Raw genomic sequence first — 25,912 nt, 5'->3', positions numbered from 1 at the left:
AACCCGTGTCCCCTGCATCGGCAGGCGGACTCTCAACCACTGCGCCACCAGGGAAGCCCTAGTTATCTGTTTTATATATAGTAGTGTGTATAAGTCAATCCCAATCTCCCAATTTATCCTTCCCCCCCACTTACTCCCTGGTAACCATAAGTTTGTTTTCTACATCTGTGAGTCTATTTCTCTTTTGTAAATAAGTTCATTTGTGCCCTTTTTAAAGATTCCACATATAAGTGATATCATATGATATTTGTCTTTCTGTGTCTGACTTACTTCACTCAGTATGACAATCTCTAGGTCCATCCATGTTGCTGCAAACAACATTATTTTGTTGTTTTTTATGGCTGAGTAATATTCCATTGTATATAGGTACCACATCTTCTTTATCCATTCCTAGGGCTCACACTTCTCACCCTTCATCATGCTGTAATGCAGTCTCGGGGATCTGTCCTTACCCTCCTGCCCCCCTGATCTCGTCAGTCCTGTGTATCACTCCCTCAGATCCCCTAGTCCTGGCTGGGAAGTGATAGGCAAATGTGTTAGTCCATTCATGATTCATGGGCGCTTTATAGGAGTGTCTCCTGGGGTGACGTGTTTACCTAGAGCCCAAGCTTCTGTAGCATATGGCAAGTGACTTGGGCTGAGACCTGTTGATGAAGCTTTTCCTGGTTCCGCATCACACTCATCAGGGATTTTCTCTTCTGGATCCTGAGATAAATGTCCTTTTGGATTGGTGGGAGTATTAGTGGAGTGAGTACAGAGCTGTTGCAGCAAAGAGCCCCTCATCCCCCAAGAGTGGCTACAGGCATAGACATCCATGTCTTGCGCTCATATAACAGTCCTGGAGTGAGCTATCTGGGGAGGCTGTACTCCATGTGGTCATTCAGGGACCCAGGTTCCTACCATTTCTTACTCCATTATTCCCTAGCTCATAAAGTCATTTGCATGGTTGGAGCTGTGTCACTGCCACGTCTGGGTTCCCTCTTACAGGAAAGGAAATAGAATGTGGCTTAAATTCTAGACCCCTAAATAGCATACATCACGCCCATGACAGCCTGGGGAATACAGCCTAACCAGGCAGCTTGTGTCCAGCTACACACGTTTATTACTAAGAAATAAGGGGAATAGGTCCGGGTGGACAGCTAGTCATCTCTGTCACATGGGATAACGGAAGAAGGTATTGCTCTGATTCTGTCCCCATCTCTGCCCTCTTTATTGAGATGGGGAGCTCAGGATTCCAGCTGTAGGCTAGTCCCATAAGTGGCCTCTTTGTATGAAGGACTCAGGAGCTTCTTGGGAAAATACTCATTCCAAGGGAAAAATCTGTTCTTGCTGGGTTCAAGGCAGAAATGACCAAGATAGGGAGAGAAGCGCTTCTGAGCACAGCCTGCTGTCACTCAAGATACCGTTCTGGATCAACCCTGTGGACTCGTGCCTAAATCAGAGAGGAGGTGCAAGGAAGGTGAGTCAAAGCCAAAAGGAACCTCCTCAAACACAGGAGAAGGAGGCAACCTGTGGGGCAAATCCTCCCAGGGACAGCCTGGCTTTGCCTGCCCACCACTCAGGCCCACGTCTTCTGAAAACAGCCCCTTCACTCGTAGGCCCCCTTGGTCCCCACTGCATCAGTTTCATGGAGACTTTAAATCAAGTGGTGGGCGTGTGCTGGGCCGATCAGAGGCTGTTTTCCAGTAACTTGACCTCTGAGGGGACGGATGTGAGGCTGGACCAGGGTCAGGGCTCTGTGGTCCAGAAGGGCACATGGGGACTTCTAGCCTGTTGGTGACGTTCTGTTCCTTAACCTGGTGGTGGTGGTGGGTACATGGGAGGCCAGTTTATTACTATGTCCTTGTTCTTTTTTTAAAATTTAAGTATAGTTGATTTACAATGCTGCATTAGTTTCAGGTGTACTGCAAAGTGATTCACATATATATATATATATATATATATATATATATATATATATTTCACATATATATATATATATATATATATATATATATATATATATATTCTTTTTCAGATTTTTTTGCCGTTATAGGCTATTACAAGATTTTTTTTTATTGGAGTGTAATTGCTTTACCATGTTGTGTTAGTTTCTCCCACATAGTCAAGTGAATCAGCCACATGTATACACACATCCCCTCCCTCCCCAATGCATCCCACCCAACTGGGCCATCACAGAGCACCGAGCTGAGTTGCCTGTGCTATACAGCAGGTTCCCACTAGCTATCTATTTTACACATGGTAGTGTATTTATGTCAAACTTAATCTCCCAGTTCATCCCACCCTCCCCTTCCCCACTCCGTGCACACATGTCCGTTCTCTACGTCTGCCTTTCTATTCCTGCCCTGCAAATAGGTTCACCTGTACCATTTTTCTAGATTCCACATATATGCGTTAATATACAATATTTTTTTTTCTTTCTGACTTACTTCAATCTGTATGACAGACACTAGGTCCATCCACATCTCTACAAATGACCCAGTTTCGTTCCTTTTTATGGCTGAGTAATATTGCATTGCATATATGTACCACATCTTCATTATCTATTCATCTGTCGATGGACATTTAGGTTGCTTCCATGTCCTGGCTATTGTAAATAGTGCTGCAATGAACATTGGGGTGCATGTGTCTTTTTGAATTATGGTTTTCTCAGGGTATATGCCCAGTAGTGGGATTGCTGGGTCATATGGTAGTTCTATTTTTAGTTTTTTAAGGAGGCTCCTTACTGTTCTCCACAGTGACTGTATCAATTTACTTTCCCACCAGCAGTACAGGAAGGTCCCCTTTTCTCCACACCCTCTCCAGCATTTATTGTTTGTAGATTTTCTGATGATGACCATTCTGACCGGTGTGAGGTGATACCTCATTGTCGTCTTGATTTGCATTTCCCTAATGATTAGTGATGTTGAGCATCTTTCCTGTGCCTCTTGGCCATCTGTATGTCTTTGCTGAAATGTCTATTTGGGTCTTCCGTCCATTTTTTGATTGGGTTGTTTGTTTTTTTTTGATACTGAACTTCATGAGCTGTTTGTATATTTTGGAGATTAATCCTTTGTGTGTTGCTTCATTTGCAAATATTTTCTCCCATTCTGTGGGTTTTCTTTTCATCTTGTTTATGGTTTCCTTTACTGTGCAAAAGCTTTTAAGTTTAATTGGGTCCCATTCGCTTATTTTTGTTTTTATTTTCATTACTCTAGGAGGTGGGTCATAAAAGATCTTGCTGTGATTTATGTTAAAGGGTGTTTTTCCTATGTTTTCCTCTAAGAGTTTTATAGTGTCTGGTCTTACATTTAGGTCTTTAATCCATTTTGAGTTTATTTTTGTGTGTGGTGTTAGGTAGCATTCTAATTTCATTCTTTTACATGTGGTTGTCCAGTTTTCCCAGCACCATTTATTGAAAAGACCATCTTGTCTCCATTGTACATTCTTGCCTCCTTTGTCATAGATTAGGTGACCATAGGGTTTATCTCTGGGCTTTCTATCCTGTACCATTGATCTATATTTCTGTTTTTGTGCCAGTATCATACTGTCTTGATTACTGTAGTTTTGTAGTACAAGATATTGAGTATAGGTCCCTGTGCTATACAGTAGGTTCTTGTTGTTTATCTATATATAGTAATGGGTATCTGTTAATCCCAAACTCCTAATTTATCCCTCCCACCCATTCCTATATTCTTGACTTCATACTGATACATTATGAATGTAATTTTTCCCCAGTTTTATTGAGAAATAATTGACATACATTACCGTATAATTTTAAGGCATAGAGCATGCTGCTTTGATTTACATGTATTGTGAATGAACATAATCTTTTATATGTAGGCTATAATTCAGTAACAAAAATAAGCAAGTGGTGGTGGGTTGATCCGTTCTGCTTGCAGAACTCGGAAGAAACCCCATGCCAGTTCCTGCTCCTGGATGTTTCTCTGTGTCCTTCTCAAGACCTGGCTGTCCAACTTCTGTGATTCTGGGAGATTTTTCCAATTTCTCTGCCCCACCCTCATCATCCTCCCTGTCTCCTCCCTACATGTACCAGAACTGGTTTCTGCTGCTAATAACTGAAAACCCTTCCTGAAATAAAGGAAACATGATATGAATGTGTACGAATATGTGTGAGTGTGTGTGAGTATGTGTGTGTGAGTGTGTAAGACCCACTGAGGAGAGCTGACTCAGCTTCTGCAATGACAGGTATTGGACAGAAGAAGGAAGACCTGTTTTCTGTTTGTGGTCCCGATTTTACCTCGTGGCTGGCACGGTCGGTGTAGCACTACCTGTGGCCTAAGGGTTATTGGGGTGGAAAGTGAGGGGCAGATTTTGCTCCCAGGCACAGGAAGTCTTGGCAGCAAGAAGCAGCAGTCGGGCCGAGATGCAAAAGAAAATCGACGACTGTGGGGTACACAGAGTCAGAGCTGAGGGGCCTCCACTGTCCTCTGATTCAGCTTCTCATTTTGCAGAGGAGGGACCTGGCCAGAGAGCTTCCGTAACTTACCCTGGCTTACACAGAGGATCTTGAATCTGAATTTGCCATGAGGCTGTCCCACTAGAAAGAAAAGATGGAAGCTGAGATAGGAATGCTCAGCTGGATGACATAGGTGGGAAGGGAAAGCAGGGAGAGGCTGGGGCAGAGAGAATCAGCTGTACAAGTGAAAGCTATCTTCACTTGTTGCCACATGCTTTAATTAATCAGTGTATGATCACAGATGGGGCAATAATGGAGAAATTTTTGAGTGTGCTTTTGTTACCCAGGCAAACAATAATATGTGACCAGGGATGAGAAAGCATGATTATTGTTGTAGCCAACCAGAAATACAATTTGGATTGTAATAGATATTCATAAATGCAGCCTCTGATTTCTTGTTTATTTATTTTAAAATATTTATTTATTTATTTGGTTGCACTGGGTCTTAGTTGTGGCAGATGGGCTCCTTAGTTATGGCGTGTGAACTTTTAGTTGCAGCATGCATGTGGGATCTAGTTTCCTGACCAGGGATCGAACCCAGGCCCCCTGCATTGAGAGCATGGAGTCTTAACCACTGTGCCACCATGGAAGTCCCTATTCAGCCTTTTAAATTTTATGTCAACCTCTGATGTGCCCAGTCACTGGCATTGGGGACCCTGTGAGAGCAAAGCAGGCTCTGACGTTTCCTTGCTGGTGGACCTAGACTTTCGGGGAAGACAGATATTAAAAATGCAATTTCACAAATGATTGATTAGCCATTTCGGTGCTACTTGACAGGGAATTGCTCCCTTGGAAGCGACACTTAAGCTCCTGCCAGAAGAAGGAAGGTTTAGCTGGGAAGCCGGGCAGGATAGGTTCCCAGGTGGTGGGAGCAGCATGTGCAAAGGCCCTGGGGCTTGGAGAGTATGGCTTGTTGGTAGAGCTGAAGAAGGCATTTTGTGAGGAATTGAGAGAAGACGAGCTTGGCCAGAGCTTGGTGAGTGTGGCAGGGGCCGTGAGAGAGCTGAGTCTGGGGGTAGAAAAATGGAGAGGGGGAGAAAAACCTCGAAAGCCATGGAAAGGAGTTTGGACTTTGTCCTGGGGTCAAGGGAAGCCACTAGGGGGTTCAGTGTGTATGAGTGTGTGTATATGTGCGTGCATGTGTGTGTGTGTGTGTGCGCGCGCGCGTGTGTGTGTGCGTGTGTTACGGTTTGATGCCGAAAGCTCAGCCTCTGGGCACCGGTGCCGAATGGAATCTCGTAGACAGAGTTTTGGGTGAAGTAGGAAATAATAGCTTTATTGCTTTACAGGCAAAGGGGGCACAGCGGGCTCGTGTCCCTCGAAAACTATGTGTCCCAACCTGGGAGGAATTAGTGAGGAGTTTTATAGCAACAGTTCAAGGGTGAGGTTGCTGACCAGATTAGGCTGTGTGCAGGGTCTCAGGTGGTCTCCTAATCTTGATGAGCTTCTTTGGTCCCTTTAATCTGGCCTCAGGTGGTCTCTTGGCAGCTCCTCCCTGGTCTCTACATCCCCTCCCTTCCCCCAGTAGCAACTGTTTGAATTTGCCCTTTGGAACTCAGGGGAGGTCATGGAAGCTGGAGTCTGTTCCTTACAAACAAGAAATGGGGAACTGGAAGGCTTCATTGCCCAGGAGCCCCAGAGGGTCCTGCTCGGTTTCAGGTTCTCCAGAGAAATGGAAACAATAGACTGCATATACACAGAGAAAAAGATTTATTTTAAGGAATTGATTCATGTGATTACAGAGGCCGGCAAGTCCAAAATCAACAGGGTAGGCCAGCAGGCTGGAGACCCAGGACAGAGCTGTAGTTTTGGATCACCAGCCTCCATAACTGGGTAAGCCAATTCCTTAAAATAGATCTCTCTCTCTATATATATATATTCTATTGGTTTTGCTTCTCTGGAGAACCCTGACTAATCCAGATTTCTCCTCTTCCCCTCGGGACTGTCTCCTCCTCTTCTAAGGTCACTCGTGATGGCAGAGATGCCTACAGCTCCCAGCCCCCCACCATACCCGTCACACCGTTTTATCCCTAAGGTCCTGGGAGGTAGGCTCCAGGGAGACCAGGATCAAACTGTAGGCAGCAAAGTGATCAAGAGCACCAACTACCGGGTCTGAACCCAAGGTCTGGACCTCATGGGGACACATTGCTAAACTGCTGGTGCCTCAGTTTCCTCTTCTGTAGGGAAGGGCTGATTCTGTTAGTATCTGTCTCATGGGTGGGGTAGAGGGTGGGATGGGTCTGCTCTCTGTTTTACTGAGGGAAATCTGGAAGTCAGACGAGTGAGGACATTGCATGGTTTCTCTGCATGTTAGTGAAGCCTTCCTAACCCCCAGGGCCTCGGTTTGCTCATCTGCCAGGTGGGTAGGACCAGGCCAGCTCGGCCTGCACTGTTTGTTTTCCTGAGTGAAGGCAGAGACAGCTGGCTCTCCCTGGAGAAAAGGCTGGGAGGACGGTCTCCCTGGGACCTGGCAGAGCTGAGGAAGTTTGGGCTGTAAATAATCTCAAGGGACCATTCTGGGCTTTTCTGCTGCAATCTCCAATCTCCCACAGATTGCCAAGAGGCTCTTTCCGGCAAAATGGAGAAATACTTCCGACTTCTTACAGACCCAAGTGCCAAACCCAGCAGGTGCCAGCAGCTGTGGGGCCTTCAGAGTGAAGGGCTGTAAACCTCTCTGCTCAGGGGAGGCTACCGAGGTATCTGGGCCCTTCTTTAACTGGCTAAATAGACAAACCGACCTTGAACCTCAGACCAGGTCCATCCTTCTCAGGTCAATTGATGGGAAAAACCCTCTGCTCTGAAACGTTTGGCAACGGAGTGAATCATGAGATGTGACTGAATGGGTTTATCCTGGATGTCACGGGACTAATGTTTGTGCACACATCCATTCACTACTCATTCATTTACAAATATTTTTTAAGCACTTAGTATGCTCTTAGTGCTGGGGATATTGCAGTGAAACAAACAGGCCAAGTCCCTGACCTCATGAAGTTTATATTCTAGAGGAAGGAGATTAAAACAAAATAAGCAAACGGATGGATAGACAAGATAATTCTAGATAGTAACTGATCATAAGAGTGTAATGAAAGAGTGAGAAATAGGGTGTGACTACAGGGAACTAGTAGTGATCAGGAAAAATGTCTCCAAGAAGATGACATTGAAGCTGAGCATCGGATGGTGAGAAGGGAGCAAAGATGAGGTCAGGGAGGGGAGCTTTGCAGTCAAGGGGGAGAGCAAGTGAACAGACCAGAGACAGGAGAAAACCTGGCTCACAACAAAAACCATACAGAAGGTCAGCACGGTGAGAGTACAGTGTACGAGGGTGGGTGCCACAGGAGGTGATGTGTAGCCAGCAGAATGTGAAGGAAGAGGAGGCTTGCGTTAGCCAGGGTAGGTTAACACTAGCTGCAATAACAAATGACTCACAGAGCTCAGAGGCTTGACGATGCAATAAAGGGCTGATTCTAGCTCACTTCTTAGCTCTATGTGGGTGTAGGGGATTCTCTCTCCTTCAGTCTTTGAGGAACCCAAGCCCCTGATGTCACATGACTCTGTCTTCCCCCAGTGCCTAGTGCCTGGGAGCCTTCCATGGGATACATGCATCCAGCCAGTACCCAAGGGAAGAGAGGTGGTGGGGAACTGTGTGGTAGTTTTCAGGAAGAGGCTCGGAAGGGGCATTGTTGCCTCCTGCTCGCATTTCATTGGTCAGAACTCAGATCCCTGATCTCTCCTAGACACAAGGAAGTGGGGCTGGGACATGTCCAGCCGTGCACCAGATGTGTTGGTGAAAACCAGCCAGGTTTTTCCTCAGTACCAGAAAGGGTGGTGGGAGGGACTGGATCTTATAGGGCTTTGTAGATCACAGTCAGGAGTTGGTTTTATTCCAGGTGGGCTGGGAGGCTGGTGGAGGGTTATAAAGGAAAATGCATCACCTGGTTTACATTTGTGTTCTGCCTCTGACACTAAGCTACTGTGTCATGCATGCAAACCTGAGCTATGGGTCCTCCTGGGCCTTCAGTTTTATCGTCTATAACATGGGGGGATTGGAATTCAGATTATTTTTAATACCCTTCTCCTCTATGTCTCTTGTGGCATATACATCACTTCCTCCCACATGCCTACTCTATGGATTTTTGGGGACTTCAGGAAACTAAGACCATGTCTACCAATACTGAGGGGTGGAGCTCCTTCCAGGACAGTCCTGGGGTCCAGAATAGAAAGTGAACAGGATGGAAAGGCCACAGAAAACCTGTCCAGTCCTCTGGTGGCCAGCCCTGGTAGCTGAGCATGGCCCAATTCCTGGTCCTTCCCATCTTCCAAGTATTATACTGATACAGAATGTCCCTCATTGCGTTTCCTACCTCCTGGGTTATTGACAAACACACACAAGTTGAATGAATTGTCTTCTTCCCAGAAGCCCCTTCCAATTCCTCTCCTGGACCCAATTCCTACACATCCTACCAGATTACACTCAACACCTCCTTCTACTGCTTACTCCTGTCAACCATGATTTCTCACTTCTCTGAAATCCAACACACCTAGCGTGTATATTATCCAATCAGTGGATATTATTTAATCAGTGGACTGTTCATTTATTTATTATTCTTTCATTTTTAAAGGCTCATGTCTGTGGAGTGCTTTTAATGAGCTGTTGATTTCAATATTTTTTTATAATTTATTTTTCTAAATTCATTCATTTGGTTTTTCTTTTCTTCTTTTGGCTGAGTTGGGTCTTCATTGCTGCGCATGGACTTTCTCCGGTTGCGGTGAGTGGGGGCTACTCTCTGTTGTGGTGCGCAGGCTGCTCATTGTCATGGCTTCTCTTGTTGTGGAGCACAGGCTCTAGGCATGTGGGCTCAGTAGTTGTGGCATGCGGGCTCAGTAGTTTTGTGGTGCACAGACTTAGTTGCTCTGCAACATGTGCGATCTTCCCGGACCAGGGCTCCAACCTGTGTCCCCTGCATTGGCAGGTGGATTCTTAACCAGTGCACCACGAGGGAAGCCCTTGATATTTTATTTAAAAGTATAGCCTTATGAGGTAGGTAGCTATCACATTAGTCTAGGCTGCAGAAACAAATCAATCCTGATGCCTCAGTGGCTTAAGCAAAGGAGGTTTATTTCTTGTTCACATCACAGGCCAGTTGGGTCCTTTTCCAAGCTCTGACTTGGGGACCCAGACCTGTTTCGTCTTGTGGGTCCACCGTCTAGTTGTTTCATGATCTCCTTGGTTCATCCAGTCAGTATGGGGGCCTGGGGCCTGGAGAGTAAGAAGAAAGAGAAAAGGCTTATTTGTGGGAGGCCCTATGAGCTAGGCATGCAAGTGGCATTCATCACTTCCTCCCACATCCCGTTGGCCAGAAGATGGTCACGTGGTCTCATCCAGCTGCAAAGGAGACTGTGAAACAGACTTTAACAATATGTCTGCAAAGAGGTGAAAATTGATATCGGTGAACACTAGCAGTATCTGCCCCAGTAAGATTATTTCAGACATGAGCAAACAAGGACTCAAGTGAGGTGAAATGAATCACCCACAGTCACTGGGCTAGGAAGTGGGATGCCAGGGAACTTGAGCTTAGATGTCAAAACATAGCAAAGTGTTCATCGTAACATGTTAACTGAAAATGGCAGGAAATAAAAAGTATGCAGTTTGATCCCACTTATATTACATATTTACACACACACACACACACACACACACACGCACACACACACACACACACACAGGTCCACATATAGAAAACAGACTGGAAAAAAATACCCCAAAGTATCATTGGGTTATATCTGGGTTATATTTAGTTGCTTGGACTATAAACTTCTCTTTATATTTTTTACCATAAGAAAATAATTGCCATTACTTTTTTAAAGTAGTTGATTAATTTTTCTTAAATGTTCTATTTCCGTAAAGCATATCATAAGAACAAAACAGTTGCACGTGACAATAGTATTCTTACTAGTGGTAGTAATTTCTTACATCTGTGATTCCACCTCCTTATAGCTTTCAAAGTACTCTTGCATATTTCATTTGTCATTTCGTTTATTCACTCAGTGAGCTCCCACCCACTTTCCACCAGGTCCTGGGGAGGCTCTGGATGGCACAGAAGGGACATAGACCCAGGAGTCATCAGTTGAGCCGGCATTCATGCAATTGATAAATACAGGAATAAAGTCACGAGTGGGTTGAGTGATTGCCTGACAGGTGGGCCCCAGATCATACGGAAGCCTGCATGCTGCACCTTGGGGTTTGGTCAGTTTCTTGTTGGCACTGGGGGGCCCAGAAGCAGGGATCTTGGGCCATCAACCTAGACTGCAGAGCTCACTGCTGTGAATACTTGTTGGGGCCCGGTGAACATGGAGCTGAAGTCCAGGGCATCCCAGGAGTCCGGGGATAAAAGTCTGATCTGATACCAGACCCATGCCCAAGCCAGGGCTCTTTCTAGAGCATTTCTTAGCCATCAGATGGCTTGGTAGCTGAATGTTCCCTCGGTGCTTTCCTCAGACACTTAGAAGGACTCTGCCTGCACAGCTGAGCCTAGAGTCCTGTGAGTCCTTATATGCGACTTTGAAGCTGGCCACAAACTCTGCAGGCAAACATATTGTTGGGATTTATTGTTTGTGTATCTAGAATCTGGGGAGCATAAACAAGGCCATGTCTGCCACCCACTCTTAAGGGTGGGTCAGGATGTCCTGTACCAGACCTGTCCGCCTGGACTTTCTGTGATCGAGCATGGTGCACGCACACACACACCCCAAACACATACATACACACACTCACTCACTCACTCACTTCTTCTCTGTCTGATCAGATCCCTGCCCCAAATGCAGAGCTGCCTTTATTACCCACTTCTCTGCATTCTTGTTGGCAGAGAGCCTTACATTTTCGCTGAAACCAATTTAGATGCGAAAAAAAAAAAAAAAAAAAAGAACTTGGAAAAGATAGCTGTATTTCCAAACTTTTTTTTTTTTTGTAAGCAGTGGAGAATTTTTTTGAACAAAATCTTACATGGACAAAGTTGCTCAGGTTAAAGCCAGGTGGGGCCCAGGCCCTGGTCACTGGGCAGTAGCCCCCTCAGCCCCCAGTGTTGTCTGAGAAATCCTGGAAAAGCAGAGGCAAGAATGGCCAAGCGCTGACCAGGGTCAGGAGTGCCAGCCTCCAGTACCCTGCATGGCTGCTCCCTGAGACTCTTGGGGAGACCACAGAAGGGATGCTCTGGACCTGAAGACTCTGCCCTGACCCTCTCAAGGCCTCAGCTTCCCATCTGTAAAAACAGGATGCTCACGTATGTAAAGATGCCTGGGACCAAAGGATCCCTGCTCCCCGGCTTCCCCATTGTGAAGGTCGGTGGTATCTGAGTTGATTTCTAGCACCATGATTCCATGGGGGAAGCCCATTGTGGATAAAATACAGAACTTGGAAAAAGTAAACCATATCTGGGAAAATTGAGAGACCTCCCAGAAGAACTGTTGAGGCTGCTCTTACTCATTGCCTTGTAATCCTTCCTTCAAAGCAAATTTAAGCCATTATGTACTTTTTATCCTCAAAGCCATTTTGGAAACTTGGGACAGATCCTGGTAAGAAGGGAATTTTGAATTTGCAGGCAACTGTGTTAACTCTTTCAAATCCACGGTTGTCATTTTCAAAGATTCGGTGGCAATATAGCCGAAGGGACCTTCCATTTTACAGGTGGGAAAACTGAAACCCCAAAGGTAGGAGGATCAGGTTAGAGGACAAGCCAGTGGGGGGACCCAGTATTCTTGACTTTGTATCACTGCAGGTGGCTTAAGAGCAAGGTCTTCAAAGTAAAAAAGATCCTGCACGGAATCCCAGCTCAGCCAACTAAAAGTCCTTCGATGGTGGGCAAGTTACTTAAAATCACCAAAACTTAGTTTTCTCCTTTGGAAAATGGGGTAGTTCCTAGTTCACAAGGATGATGTTGGGATTAAATAAGATGGGCGTCAAATGCTTAGCCTAGTGCCAGCCACAAGGAAAGTGCTGGAAAAATGTTACGCCACTATGATTGCCCTCATTTCCTGGGAACGGAAACTGAAGCTCAGAAAACTTCAGCCTCTGGCTGTGTGTGACTCCAGAGCCTGTGTCCCTAACCGCCACACCACGCGGCTTGGGCAGAGGGAGAAAAACCGTGCACCCCAAATTCCTTTCAATGAGAGCATTTTATGTCTTAGAAAGAAACTCCAGGGCTAAGCCTGCTTGGGATAGAAGCGGAGCCTTCAGGGGCCTGTGTGAGGGCAGAAACATCCTGCTTGCGACTGGGCAGAGGATGCTGCTGAGTCTGATATGTGTAGGTGTTGAGAAGGAGGTGAGATTGAGAGAGGAAGGGAAGAGCCCGAACCTGGGCAGAGGGAGATGAACCCCTTGGCCACGCATGCCTTCGATCGCTAAACTCACAGAATGTGGCCCCAGAGGCATCCTTGGGCTTCACGAGCAGGACCCTGAGCTCAGTATCAAGCCAGCATCCAGGACGCAGAAATGCAGAGCTGGAGACAAAAGCTCGAGGAAGCAGGTCTTGGAGAAGTCACGAAAATCACTTTGTGGGTGGCAGGTTGGGGTGTGGAGGGGAAGGACCCTCCGGAGACTCAGAGGCCCTAAATTAGGAGTTTGGATGAGATGTCTCCAAATCCCTGAGAGGTAAGGAGGCCCAGATGACCCTTAGGTTCTGTGTGTATGTCAGTTTAATTAGTTTTCCATGAACCTGGAGAAAGCCTGAGAATTTTGTTCTTTCCATTCAGATTCGTGCAGCTCCCTTGGCTGTGTCCGGCATCCTGGGGTCCTATCAGTTTGAGCTCTGAGTCCCAGGACCAATCCTGCCAAGCTTTAAACACCCCATCCTATCGGCCTCTGGCAGAACCTGAGCCTCCTGGACCACCCAGGACCACCCACTTCCGACAGATGCTTTGAACATTCCTAATCTGACCCCGTCTGCCACCCGCCCCTCCCATCCACCCCTCCCTCTGAGCTCTCCAGAACTCAGAGTCAGTCCTGAGTTCTGCTAATTTCACCTCGGACTAATTCAAACCCAGGCTATCCGGGACACTGCTTCCCTTGCAGTCTTCTCCAGAGGCTGATACTTTTTCCACAATCTCAGGATCTGGGAATAGTAGTCAACACTGCTGCTCTTCCTTCCACTGCCAAGCTGTCTCCTTCCTCTTCAAAGCCCCCAGCTCCTTTGAAGGGTGTTGTCCGTCCTCATGACCCTTGTCCCTTCTCCTGGCTCTCTTTTCGTGACTTTCCCGTCATCCCCCTTAGTCACCAGTAACGTTAGTACTGACTCACTACTCTTCCTCCATCACCATGTCCTTCACCGTTCTTGGCATGTGCACATCCTTCTGTCCTGGAAGATGGATTCTTGTTCAGATGATTTTTTGAGGAGTCCGACCAAGAAAAGGGGAGTGAGGTTAGGGCAGGTGGAAAAGCTAAGCAATAAAGTAGACTCTGCTGGAGACCAGCTTTTTGCCTAACCCCACGGGGAGTTCTGTAGTATTAACAGTACCACAGAGCTCATTGCATCTCCAGGGAGCATCCTCTGTGCCCGTCTCCTCATCTGCCGTTGGCTGAGATCTGCAGAGAGCCGGGAGCATGGCCTCCTGGAACCTGAGTAGCAGTCACAGCATCATCTAACCCCAAACAGCAGCCTGATCTCAACGGACAGCCAATGATCTCTTCGGTCACCCAGCTTAGCCATCCATTGGCAATCATTTAAAAAAAAATTTTTGGAGTATAGTTGATTTACAATGTTGTGTTATTTTCTGTTGTATAGCAAAGTGAATCAGTTATACATATACATATATCCGCTCTGTTTTAGATTCTTTTCCCATGTAGAGTATTATATTTCCCATTACAGAGTATTCAGAAGAGTTCCCTGTGCTGTACAGTAGGTCCTTATTAGTTATCTACTTTATTTATAGTAGTGTGTATATGTCAACCCCAATCTCCCAATTTATCCCTCCCCACATCCCGCTTTCCCCTCTGGTTACCATAAGTTTTTCTACATCACAATCTTTTTTTTTTTTTAATTAATTTATTATTAATTTATTTATTTTTAGCTGCATTGGGTCTCTGTTGCTGTGCGTGGGCTTCCTCTAGTTGCGGCGAGTGGGAGGCTACTCTCTTTTGCGGCACACAGGCTTCTCATTGCGGTGGCTTCTCTTGTTGCGGAGCACAGGCTCTAGGCACGTGGGCTTCAGTAGTTGTGGCACGTGGGCTCTAGAGTGCAGGCTCAGTAGTTGCGGCGCACGGGCTTAGTTGGTCCGAGGCATGTGGGATCTTCCTGGACCAGGGATTGAACCTGTGTCCCCTGCATTGGCAGGCAGACTCTTAACCACTGCGCCACCAGGGAAGTCCCTCTAGGTCTCAATCTTGATTTCAAGCTTCCCACTTTCTGACCACCAACTCCTATTCTTCCAATTCACTTCCTTCCCAAAATTCTCTTTTTCAACTATCTGCTCAACCCTCCACCTGCACCTATATGTTGATTTTAGCCAGGAAAAATGAGGCAATGGAGCTGGCTGTTTATATGTCAGATTTAAAAGCACAGATCTCTAGAGGCAATGAACATGTTCAGTAAATCCACCTCTACTTTCCTAGAGATTCCACCTCCCTTTTCCTAGTTTACTACATCTTCCACCCTGCTTTCTTCCCTTCCTCTTGGCTGATGACCTTGTCTCCTATTTTATAGAGACAGTCAATCTATTTAGATGGAGACATCCCATCACCAAGTCACAGCCTCTCAGCACCGCTCTCCACATGCTCCATAATGGAAGATATGTCTGTTCCATCACTTGGCTCAGGATTTCTTTCCCTCTCACCCTCTCAAGGTCTTCCCTTCTGTAATTATCTTTTCTCTTTTCCCCATCACCAGTGACACCCTTTCTGATGGGCTGCCCAAATATGTCCTAAGGGCAGCCTTTGAAACGCCTCTGATGGCACCTGCGCCTCCACACACCACCCCATTCTTCTGCTTCCTTCCCAGCACCACAAAGGTTTGTCTATTTTTAAAACTTTATTTTATTGGAGTATAGTTGATTTACAATGTTGTGTTAATTTTTGCTGTACAGCAAAGTGACTCAGTTATACATATATATGTACATGTATATACTCTTTTGCATTATGGCTTATCACAGGATATTGAATATAGTTCCTTGTGCTATACGGTAGGATCTTGTTGTTTATCCATTCTATATATACTAGCTTGCATCTGCTAATCCTAAACTCTCACTCCATCCCTCCCCCGCCCCCTTGGCATCCACAAGTCTGTTCTTTATGTCTGTTAGTCTGTTTCTGTTTCGTAGATAAGTGCATTTGTGTCATGTTTTTTTCTTAATTTTTATTTTACGTTGGTGTATAGTTGATTTACCACGTTGTGTTATTTTCTGTTCTACAACAAAGTGATTCAGCTATACATATACATGTATCTATTCTTTGTCAAATGCTTTTCCCATTTACGTTATTACAGAATATTGAGTAGAGTTCCCTGTGCTATACAGTAGTTCCTTGTTGTTTATCTATTTTATATATAGTAGTGTTTATATGTGAATCCCAAACTACTAATTTATCCCTCCCCACCTTTCCCCTTTGGTAACCATAAGTTTGTTTTCTAAGTCTGTGAGTCTGTTTCCGTCTTGTAAATAAGGTCATTTGTATCATTTTTTAGATTCCACATATAAGTGATATCATATGGTATTTGTCTTTGTCTGACTTCATTTAATATGATAATCTCTAGGTCCACCAACGTTGCTGCAAATGGCATTTTTCATTCTTTTTTATGGTTGGGTAGAATACTATTCCATTGTCTATAGGTATCACATCTCCTTCATCCATTCATCTGTCGATGGACACTTAGGTTGCTTCCATGAAGTGTTGTCTTGACTTGTTATCTCCACTGTCTCATCTTGTCCTCCAGCCTTTCTAAGCCGGCTCTTGTGCTCACGAATCCCATGAGATGGCTCTAGGTAACCAACGCCTTCCATCGTGCCAAAGCTCACTTCTCCATCCTCCTCTCCCTCAACCTCTTGCTGTCATTTGATGTAACAGGCCACCTCGTCCTCCTGAGACTCTCCCCTCCCTAGGCTCCCACCTTGCAGGCTGATACCTTTCTGCTGCATCTTCCTCCTTACCAACCACCCGCCCCCCAGTGCCAGAGTGCCCCAGGGCCAGCCCTCAGCCTTCGTCCCCTCTCTGCCCAAACTCCACAGCCGAGTGCATGCAGCCCATGGCTCCTCCAGTCATCATATGCTGACTCCAAAGTCCCCGTCTCCATCCCAGATGTCTCCAGACTCTTCCTCTCTCCATGCCAATTGACCCTCTCCACCCACATGAGTAACAGAGCCCTCTAACCTAACAGGACGAGATTGAACAGTTGGCTCTCACCCTTACTTGGCAGTCTGCCTCTTCTTGAATCTTCCCCAAGACAGGAAATTGCATCACTGGTTGCCTTGTGGCTACGTCAGAAACCCAGAGGTTGCCCTTGATTCCCCTCCTTTCCTCAGACCCTTCTTCCAAACTGCCAGTTAGTTTTTCCTGGGAGCTCCACCCCCGCCTCAGCCCCTCATTCCTCCAGCTGAGCCCAGGTCACCGCCAGCTCTCACGTGGCCCTCCTTCACTCTCCCCAGGAGCTGAGTGATCTCATTAAGGTCAGATATTGCCATTGAGGGTTGCTGACGTCAGATCGTGTCATGCCCGGTCTAATGCCCCTGCGGTTGCCTCCCGTTCCCCTTCAGATGGAGGTCAGATTCTTTATGGGGGCGGCACCCCTGCTTGTGCTGGTCTCACTTCTCTGCCTGCTTCACACCATCCCTCTAAGCTCCAGCCACCAGCCACGCAGACCTGCCTTCTGCCCCCTCATCCTGTGATGCTCTCCAGGCCTCTCAGGATCATTCCACTCATCCTTCAGTTTCGAATGTTTTGCCTGAGATCTTTTTCAAAAGATTTTTTAAAAAACTTTTATACAATTTTAAAAGATTACTTTCTACTTACAGTTATTACAAAATATTGGCTATATTCTCCATGTTGTACAATACATCCTAAGCCTGTCTTACACCCAATAGTTTGTGCCTCCCACTTCCCTGCCCCTATAATGCCCCTCTCCTGCACTGGTAACCACTGGTTTGTGCTCTGTATCTGTGAGTTTGCTTCCTTTTTTGTTATATAGTTTGTTGTATTTTTAGATTCCACATATAAGTGAGGGCATACAGTATTTGTCTTTCTCTGTCTGACTTATTTCACTTAGCACAATGCCCTCCAAGTCCATCCATGTTGTTGCGAATGGCAACATTTCATTCTTTTTGGTGGCTGAGTGATATTCCATTGTATCAATATATATGTACCACATCTTTGTCATCGACCATCTGCTGATGGACACTTAGGCTGCTTCCATATTTTGCCTGAGATCTTGGTGTTACCTTCTCATCGCTCAGAACTCAGATGTCGCCTCTTCGGGGAGCCACCTGGGCACCGCTCCACCAGCCTCCATCACAGGCTTATCTCCTTCACAGCCTTCCTCAGTTCCTGACATCATCTCACTTACATGTCCGCTTACCTGTTACCATGTGGCCCCGCAAGAACGTGAGCTCCTTGAGGGCCGGGTTCCACTTGAATCACCCATGGCCTGTGGCCTTGTGTGTAGGAGGGTGTCTGCTCATCCTAGCTGCTCAAGATTCAGACCTGCAGGTGCCCAGAGCGATGACCAGCCCTGTGGGACGGGAGGAATAAGCCACGTTCAAGGGTTGGTGGCAGGCGTATCACAGGTGTGCCTGCGGGGATGGGCAGGCATGCTGGGGCAGGCCACACCTTGCTTGTGGCGGGGCTGGCCCAGGACACCGAAGGACGGGGACACAGAGGTTGACAAAGCGTGGCGTGTGGGGGGCGGTTGCCAGAGGTCTCTCAGCTCTGCCAAGGTGATTTCCTTCAGGGCCACAGAAGAGGAGGGGGCCACGCAGAGCAGGAGGAAACACACCCTGTAAAACCCAGGCTCCTGCACCCATCCGAGGCTAAAAACACCCACTCAGCTGCACACTCAGGACCCCACCCGATGACGTTTCAGAAGAGGGACATTAGCACCTGGGAAGCACTGGCCAGCTAGTCCGTGGCTCTCCATCAGATGCAGCCACTGGGTTCAATGAACTGAACACTTTTGGACCTTGTGGACCTCCACCTACAGTGTGTCTGCAGCTCAGCAGGGAGCAAAATGGGGCTGGTTGGTTGAAGAGCTGGGCAGGAACCCAGCAGACCTGCCTCACAGTCATGGCCCATCTGTACCTGGGGTTGGATTTCAGGCTCCCCGGGCTAGGCCCTCTGCCCTGGATAGGGCTCTCTGGGGGGCAGGGGCAGAAGTGAGATGGGGACAATGTAGGAAGGCACGGGAGACACTTCATCTGGGGTTGGATGGAGATTGGACCTTAGCTGAATCACCAAGCAAGATTTTGAACTTCTTTGAGCCTCAGTTTTATCATCTGTAGGATGGGCTCAGTCATACTAGGGCAAATGAAGCTTGGGCTTAAGACACCCACAGAGCTGGGCATCCTATCAAAGTGGATGGATGGTTTGATATTTCAAATATTGATGCACAGTGGTCAGCTCAGGCAGTTTTTGATATTTCCTCGTGTTTATTTTAAAATAAAATAAAAGTTAACCTTCTGGTTAAATCATAGCACTTGACTTGACACATAATAGGTGTCCAATACATGTTGTTGCTTCCCTTTGTCCTGGCTTCTCAGAGGTGAAGTGGGAAGAGGCCGCAGAAAGTTTTCACCATATGGACCCTTTGGTGACGGGTCCTCTGACACTTTTCTGGAGGACAAAACCACATCCTCTATGTCCTGCATCCCTGGAAATCCCATGTATGGTTGTCGGTGTGGAGTTCCAGCTCTGAAGAAAGTGCTTGCTCTGGGGATGGGGCCACCTTTCCATTGTGAACTGGGCACTGAGTCAATGAGCAGATGACACCCTGCCAGGTGTCAGCATCGAGGGTGGGACATATGATGGGGCGATGGGGAGTCCTGGTGGGATGGGGCAAGTGCCACTTTAGATGAGGTGACATTTGAGGAGGGCCCCAAAGGACGGGAGGGAACAAGATGTCCAGGTCCCTGGGGGAGCAGCTTTGCAGAAGAAAGGGCAGTGTGAGGCCTCAGCATGGGCAGGGCCTAGGATGCCCAGAGCACACAGGGAGGGACTGAGTAGATCAAAGTGAGCAGGGACAGCCAAGGGCGAGGAGATGGAGGGGTCTTGGAGGGCAGTGAGGCCAGGGAAGCTACTCGCTTTATCTTTTATTCTAGGTGGGATGGGAGGGGACCCCTGGAGTGTTCTGAGCTGAGGAGAGACAGATCTAACTTAACCTCTCAACAGGTGACTCTGGCTGCTGTGTTAATCATAGATGAGGGGGCAAGGGTGAATGACCAAGAACAGTTATGAGCGTTTTGCAACAATGCAGGGCAGAGATGGTGGTGGCTTGAGTTGGAGGCTCACCGGATCTATGTGGATTGCCCGCCGTAATCAAAGGTAAGTTTGGCCAATATTCCCTGCTGACACTGTAGTGGAGCTAAGATAGAAGATATCTTCTGGGCACTGATGGGGCAGGTGCTTTTCGTGCCAGCTTACCCAATAAAACAGCTAACATTTATTAAATGTCTTCTATGAACCTGCCAGGCACTGCCAGCCTGAATAGAACAGGGCTCAGAACCAGAGATGCTGGCAGGAGACTTCATTTCACACGTTATTGAGTGTCACTTACTAAGGAGATTCCAAGGGTCAGGGAGAAGCTAAGGACACGTGTGGCTAGTGCAGTTCAGCAGAATTGAGGTGACATGAAGCAGGCAGTGACCTGAGGCTCCAGGATGAAACAGCGTGGGCCGCCCATATGTCAGCAGCATCTTAGTTTTCTCCCTTCCCCTGCCTGCAGGGATGGAACTCTGTGCCAGACCAGGGGAACAAAGTGGAACAAACTATAGACCTTGCCTGTCAAAGGATTCCAACCAGCCAGGGAGAGACACACACTTTCTGGAAAGTCTCTTTCGAGAGTAGGTAAGAGAAAATCCAACAGAAACAGACTCAAGTGAGAAGGAATTTCAGAGTCTAACATAGCTAAAGAGTCCAGGAGTATGTCTAGCTTCAGGAGATGTTTAAACAAGGCCCATAGGATATCACCAGAATGCCAGGACCCTGTGAAACAGGATGGGGAAGAATGGATCCCCAGGAGGTTATTACTGGAAGTAGAGAGATGGGTGCTGGGCAGCCACAAGCCATCCAAGTGACTCTGCAACAGCCAGATGGATGCCAAGCCAAACTATGAAATGTTATCTGAGAGGAACATTGAGGATGGAGAGGTTGGTTCCAACTGGGGCGATCAGCAAGTGGTCACAGGAAAGGTGGTGAGCTGAGAGTTGAAGGAGCATTTCCATAACGCCAGGATAAACAGCAAGGTCCTAGTGTATAACACAGGGAACTATGTTCAATTATCCTATGATAAACCATAATGGAAAAAATATGAAAAAGAACGTATACATGTGTATAACTGAATCACCTTGCTGTACAGCAGAAATTAACACAACATTGTAAATCAGCCATACTTCAATAAAATAAACTTTAAAAAACTAAAGGAGCATTTCTAAGAGGTATAACATGCAGGAAGAAAGTCATCCAAGATGGGGGCATGGCATGAGCATGATGTGGGAGTAGATCTTCGGTGTGGGGAGTAGGAAACTGAGTGGCTGGACCATCGGGAATTTAGGAGATAAGGGAAGAAATGAGATGGGGCTGGATTGTAAAGGGCCCTTCGTGTCAGCTTGAGGAATCCAGACTTCCTTTTCTAAGCAATGGAGAGGAATTAGAGGTTTGAGGGCAGGGAGGCAATGTGTTCTGTGCTTTAGAAAGATTGCTGGGTGGCAGCGCGCAGAGGGGACAGGAGAGGAGGTGAGGCTGGCAGAGAGCACAGTTAGAGGAGGTTACTGTGGGCCTGAACTGGGTGGAAATCTTGGCAAGGGGAAGGGAGGTGGGTTTGTTGAAACTGAGAAGTTAGACCAGATGCGATGGAGGGGCTGGTTAAATGTGGGAGCTGTGTGGTAAGGAATTGATTGCTTATCCAATATCCATTCTCTTCTTTCTTGCCAACAAAAGCTCAGTTTTGTTCAGGGCAGCAATGTGCTTTGTGATTGCTCGCCTTCCCAGGTGTCTGGCAGTGGGAGGTGCAAGGCAACTAGCTGTGTAACCCAATTGTGCCAAAGCGACATAAACAGAAGTCTATCAGACAAAGCTATTGTTTCCCACATAAAAAGGAAGAAACTCAGGTGACATGAGCCTTTGCCCTGCATCATCTTTGCCTTGACATGTCCTGCTTGGAATGTAGCTGCAATGCTTGGAGGTAGAGTAGCATTTTTGTGACCATGAGGATGAGAGCTTCCAGGTAAGGATGGTGAAGCAGAAGGCTACAAGGGATCTGGCTTCCAGATGACTTCCTTAAGCAGGTGCACCAGCCCCAGACTGCCTGCCCCGAGATGTCATGTTACACTATACAAACAGACACCCTCTTAGTTAAGCTTCTGTCGTTTGAATTATGACACATACAGCTCAAGCCAATCTTAGGAGATACAGTGGGGATGAAGGCAATGTTAGAAATGACTTTGGAAATTTGAAGACCAGGTGGAGATTGATGCCATTAGCTGAGATTGAGAACAGGTTTGGAAGGATCAGCGTGGCAGGAAAAGGGTCTGCCATCCAGAGTCAGACTGGCCTGAGGCCAAGTGGGAAATCCTTTAGCCTGCTCAGCCTCGAGTTACCCATCTGTGAAATGGGATTTTAAAGTCTAATTTATCAAGAAGACCAGAGACAACAGATCCATCATGTAAAGCATCTGATACCTGCTTTGGGTTCCCAGTAACTTATGGATTTGCTTTTGGAGTGTCAGGAAAGAGGAAGGCAGCCTTGCTGGGGATTCAAAGTAGAGAAGTTAGTACAAGAAGGTCACTGAGAACTGTGGCCTCCTTTGTGTCCCAGCCCAAAGACCCCTCAGCTTCCCAAGGGACGAGGACGCCCCGAGCCAGTGGTGAGGCCAGCAAGGGCCCCGGAGGGGTGAGCCAGCCGGGTGGGGGGCTACTGACTGCACTCCTCTTCTCATCCAGCATGAGTATATTGTGGGTGACGTACACACCAGATACAGAAATGACTAAATACGGGATGGTCTGATGTTCGTGGGCTCATCCTTGCTACTAAATTTCGTGTAGCCATATAAACTCCAAGGAGCAAACAAACACAGCTGACCCGTAATGTGTTTATAATGGTTATTAAGAAGGGAGGGGACTTTTATTCAGACACTCCAAAGGGTGACTCAGCTCTCCACCCCCTCCACACACAGACGGCTCACTGGACACTGGAAGAATGTGGGCAGCAAACACCTGGGAGCCAATATCTTGCCGGACCCTGATCTCAGGGAGTCAGAAGATTCAACGGCCAGAAGGGGCATTGACGGCATCGAGGCCACTGCCCATCGGAGCTTGAGTGCCTGCCCAGTTCTCTGCCAAGCTGGTGTTCAGCTGTGTCTCGTTACCTCCTGAGATGAGGACCTCACTGCCCCCAGGACGCCCGCTTCATTAAGACTCTGAGAACTCTGGGGACAGGTGGCAGGTCTTATTTGACTTGCACTCTCAGAGCCTGGTGCAATGTCAGATTCCAGAAAGGTCCATCCTGTTCTCTCCATCCAGCACCGGCCTTGACTGAGCTTTGAGCTAAGTTCTGGGGGATCTGAGACACGTAAGCTCAGTCTCTGGGCTTGAGGATCCGAGAGTCCAGAGCGGGTGGAAGTAAACAGGTGATGACAATACAGTGTGATGGGTGCCACAATGGGCTGGAGTAGGTATAAGGGTTGAGTGGGCACACAGAGAGGACACTCATCAGGCACTGTGGGGGGGGGTGTGTGTGGTATGGTGGGGGGGCGGGAAGGCACGTGGGAATGAATGGTTGAAAGACCTCAGGTCAGTAGAGATTTCTCTGACTCATACCATCTACACCAGGTCCACTGGAGCCCCCAGTTCTCACTCTGGGGAAATCTAACTTTTCCCAATATTTCTTGGGGATTTAAGTTCCCATGGACACCTCTGCCCCCAAGCCCCTGATTCTACGGAATTCAGTTCATGGCTCATCTCCTTGCCCCTCATCCCACCTGTGTGTGTGGAACCTGACTGGGACCCAAGCTCTTTGATTCTGCAAATTAAACAAATGATATAGAGCCAACAAGAAGCGTGCATGAGTGAGCATGCAGTGAAGATGCTCTGAAGGTCTGGGAGAAGGGGCAGGGAGTGCATCGCAGACAGCCCACCTGGGAGCCCTTCCACCATCCTCACCTAGGCGCCTTCCCCGCTGCACCGCCCCGAGCCCCAGCCTGCCACGGCTCGGCACATCCACTCCTTCTGCTTACCCACCTCCCTGCCGGTCCCCGAATCCCATGTTTTCATTGTCCCCAGAGCAACCCAGCTCTCGGCAGCCTACAGTTACCTGTCCAAACCCACCCATACTCAGCAGGACAAGAGCGCCTCTCACAGAGCAGGGTCTTTCCCCTTTAGTAGCAAGACATTTGCAAATGGTCCTCACGCTGGGGATCCCTGGGTCCCTAGCAAACTCCAACCAGTCTCCCCTGGGTCTTTGTTCTGCCCCTCAGGCTGTGAAGAACTGGTGTGTCCCCCGCTTTCCTGGGTGCAGGGCTGTGCCAGCACCTTGTCCTCGCTCTGTGCCGACCTGGGAAAGAAGTGACTGGCCAGCCTTCCACTTCCCATCATGGACCATGAGAGCATTTGTTCCAAGTTCGTGCTTTCTGATTTTCCTTGCCCTGCCTCCCGACAGGCATCCAGGGTACGAAGAGATTTGTCTGTGCTGCTGCTGTGGTCAGGGGTTTTGAGCATAATACTGTGGCAAGAGGTGGTGTGGAAAAAAATGTATGGTCAGAGGCCATTTCTGGAGAAGCCCGGGGTTTGGGCTTTCATCTCCTTCCAGCATCCTTATGACAGGCAGTTGCTCACAACTGGGGCCGGAAAGGAGCTTGGAAGCTCTCAAGACTTCTGTCACCCCGGGAGTCTGCCCTTGGGTCCTCGCAGGGGCAGGGAAAGGAATCAATTTGTCCCTAACCCTTGTCCCTCATGGTATGAACCCCTGCCTGCCCCCCAGTTGTCCTGGCCTCTGGGTGTGGCCATGAGCAGAGAAGAGGAGCTGATAGAGAGAGAAAGGGAAGCAGGTGGCTGGCTGGCACCTCTGCCCTCCCTTCTTGCTGTCCCTCCGGCTTTGAGGATGCACTGTCCCTTCTACTTTTCCCCAAGGATGGGGTGGTGATTGGAAGAGCAGGAATCAGCAACGTGGCAATTTGTCCTCCTTCCTTCCATGTTTCCGAAGGGACCAAAGGGCCCGCGATTGCCCCCTGAATGGAGAAAGGGAACAGCAGGGGTCAGGAGAGGTGGGCAGCAACCTGGCTTTCCTGCCAACACCCCTTTCAGCTCTGAAACCGAGGATGTTGGCTCAGGCTGCACTGTGAGGGCTGTGACTGAGTTCGAGGAGCCTCTTCAGCTAATTCCTTCCTTATTCCCATCTCCCTAGGAAATCTCCTTCACAAACCCATGGGCTCCTCAGGGGCAAAGTCTTCGCTGGGTCACCTCTGTGTCCCCAGCGTCCAGCCCTGGGCCAGCCCACGACGAATGCTTCAAAGATACAGCTGGTGAGGCCGGGAGTTAGAGCCTCAGCCTGCAGTCCTGGGACCTCTGGGTGACCTCTGCATGTTAAAAACATCCTGGAGCCTCACCTGTAAACAGAAGATGAGAACGTCCACCCAGCAGGGCTGGTGGATTAAGGACTAATGATTAAATGAGTGCATTCGTTTTTTATTGCTACGTAAGAAATTACCCCCAAATTACCCCAAAAGTGGCTTAAAATAAAACTTGCTTGTTATCTCATGGTTCTGACAGAAGTCCAGGCAGGTCCACTGGGCTCTCTGCTTCTGTTCTCATAAGGCCAGAATCAAGGTGTCAGCCAGGCCAGGTTCTTATCTGGAGGCTCCAGGGAAGGATCTGCCTCCAAACTCATTCTTGTTGTTGGCTGAACCCAGTTCCTTGCAGCTGTAGGTCCAAGGTCCCCATGTCCTTGTTGGCTATGAGTCAGGGGCCATTCTTGGCTTCTAGAGGCCACCACATCCTTCAGCAAGTACACCCTTCATCGCTAAAGAGCAAAGGTGCGTAGAATCCTTCTTGGGCTTCTAACATCTCTGACTTCTTTTGCCTCCAACTGGAGAAAACTCTCTGCTTTTAAAGGCTCACCTGATTGGGTCAGGTCCCCACCAGATAACCTCTGCAAAGTCCCTTCACAGAAGTACCTGGGTTAGTGTTGATTGAATAACCAGGGGATGGGAATCTGGGGCCATCTCTAGAATCTTGCTAATGTCAAGTGCTTGGCAAAGTGGCTGGCACCTAGTAGGA

The sequence above is a fragment of the Lipotes vexillifer genome, unplaced genomic scaffold (genome assembly GCF_000442215.2).
Source record: "Lipotes vexillifer unplaced genomic scaffold, Lipotes_vexillifer_v1.1 scaffold1017, whole genome shotgun sequence".
NCBI classification, from domain to species: Eukaryota; Metazoa; Chordata; class Mammalia; order Artiodactyla; family Lipotidae; genus Lipotes; species Lipotes vexillifer.
Note: the sequence above shows the minus strand (reverse complement) of the source record.